We start from the raw sequence: 2,021 nt of genomic DNA, 5'->3' as shown, positions 1-2,021 counted from the left end.
GCTCTCGCCTTTACTCTTCGCCATATACTTAGAACCGCTTTGCTTAAGCGTGCTTTGCGACTCGAGCATTAAAGGATACATGTATGCCGATGAGGAAATTAAAGTGCTAGCTTATGCTGGTGACATTTCCTTCTTTTGCATTCGATAAGCCAAGCATTTCCAAGGCAATAAACGCTACCCTGCGTTTCTGTGAGACTGCAGGAGCTACTGTAAATTTTTACAAAAGTAGGGGCTTTTGGCTAGGCATGTGGACGCTCACTCGCTCTGTATTCGCGAATATTCATTGGAATCAGTCTCCGTTCCGATATCTTGGAGTACCTCTCGATAACTTCCGTAATAGTGGACCTCATTAGGCGTCCGCGATAACCACTATCCGTCGAAAGGGGACAACCTGGCAGGGACGTGATCTCCCCATTTTTGCAAGAGCTAAGGCATGCAATACATTTCTCGCTGCTAAGCCTCTTTATGTTCTGCAGGTCTTGCACTGCTCACGTGTCCATGCCCAGGCATTTCATAGAATATTTGCGTGTTTTATTTGGCATTCATCGTGGGAAGCCATGAGAAGGGACAACCTTTTTCTCCCGTTTGAAAAGGGAGGCCTGGGTTTTGTGCATTTGTTTGTGCGACAATTGGTCATGCGCTTATTTTACCTTAAAAATGTCCGTCATCCATTCCTTCTAGCAGTTATTCGAGCACGTCTTGCGTCACACCTCCCCTTTCTTTTTGTCACGACAAACTTTGCTCAAGAACTGCCGTAATGGGGCTTCCTAAAGGAACTTGTCGACACTATTTCATTCTTAAAAGCCTGATTCACCCTTGAATATTTGTTTACCGTTAATCGCACGTCGCTAAATGTAGCACTTATAGATAACCTCTTCCCTGAACCTCTGTACCGAAAGCCGTATCTGTCTCTATTTGGTCACGATGTTCTTCGCCGTGTCCGTAGTATGTGCATTGCTCCAGCAGCGAAAACGTTTTTCTTTAAGCTGCACACCTCCACACTGCCAGTTAAAACGTGGCTTTAGGAAAAAGGGCTGTACGTACCCTGGAATACAAATTGTAGACTTTACAATCAACCCGAGACAATAGAACATTGCTTTATACTTTGTCGTGACGCATTTCATTTTTGGGACATTTTACAAAGGACTACCAAAAAAGACTTTCCTCTCAGATATTATGGTATCCGGTTCCTTCCTTTCAAAAAGACAGCCAGCAATACACCATACGATTTGTTTATGTTATTAGGACTTAATTCATTATGGAGAAGTCGAATGATCGACAGACATGCCAAGCTACCTCGCTCGACAAGGTCTATCTTCCGAGAAGAGACTGCTCAAGTCCGTAGGGTGGTGGCTACATATGATCCCGTACCTGAATGGATTTCGCGTCTAGACGCTTGTGTTTGTTTGCCAAAATGTTGAACTGTCATTGGACTGCGTACTATGTGTGAATTTGTTTCTTATGTATGTTCATATGTAATGTAACTGCATTGGTTTGACACTACCGATAACTCAATGCAATAAAGAAAAGAAAGAAAGCTGGCATGGTGTGGCGTTAAAGTGCCGGGCTTGGAATCTGCAGGTCGGACGATCGAATCCTGCTCGGAGCACTCTTATTTTTACGGTTTTCTTCTTTTTTATTGCACTAAAACGCTCTTTGTTGCTTTCTGTATTCAAAATAAAGTATACGGTGTCCAGGCACCGCATATTTAACGTGCTAGAGCTGTTTTTCGCACGAGTAGCCAGTGCCTCCCAGTACGCCGCGCCTGACCGGAGCCCCAGCATCCAGCGCGCGGCACTGGGCCCATAATCTGGCGCACTGGGTCCAAGTGGCACTGGGTTTTGCAATAGGGAAGCCACAGGACCACGTCTCATTTGCGTTGAAAATCAAGACTACATAGATAGACGAGGCAACCTAAAGTTTGCCCGCGCGGCACCAGCGCCGAATGCTCCCCTAGCGGACCGATGGAAGTTTCGAAGGTCGTCGCCGCGCTAGCGCGCGCCCGTGTTCTGTTCGGCGGG

The 2,021-nt window shown here is 46.1% G+C and overlaps 1 pseudogene; it reads left to right on the top strand.

Moving 5' to 3' along the window:
* The first annotated feature begins 245 nt into the window (after positions 1–245).
* Positions 246–1,421, top strand: LOC142582780 (uncharacterized; annotated as a pseudogene).
* The last annotated feature ends 600 nt before the right edge of the window (positions 1,422–2,021 follow it).

The sequence above is a fragment of the Dermacentor variabilis genome, chromosome 1, assembly GCF_050947875.1.
Source record: "Dermacentor variabilis isolate Ectoservices chromosome 1, ASM5094787v1, whole genome shotgun sequence".
Taxonomy (NCBI): Eukaryota; Metazoa; Arthropoda; class Arachnida; order Ixodida; family Ixodidae; genus Dermacentor; species Dermacentor variabilis.
This window is presented reverse-complemented; position numbering and strand designations above follow the sequence as displayed.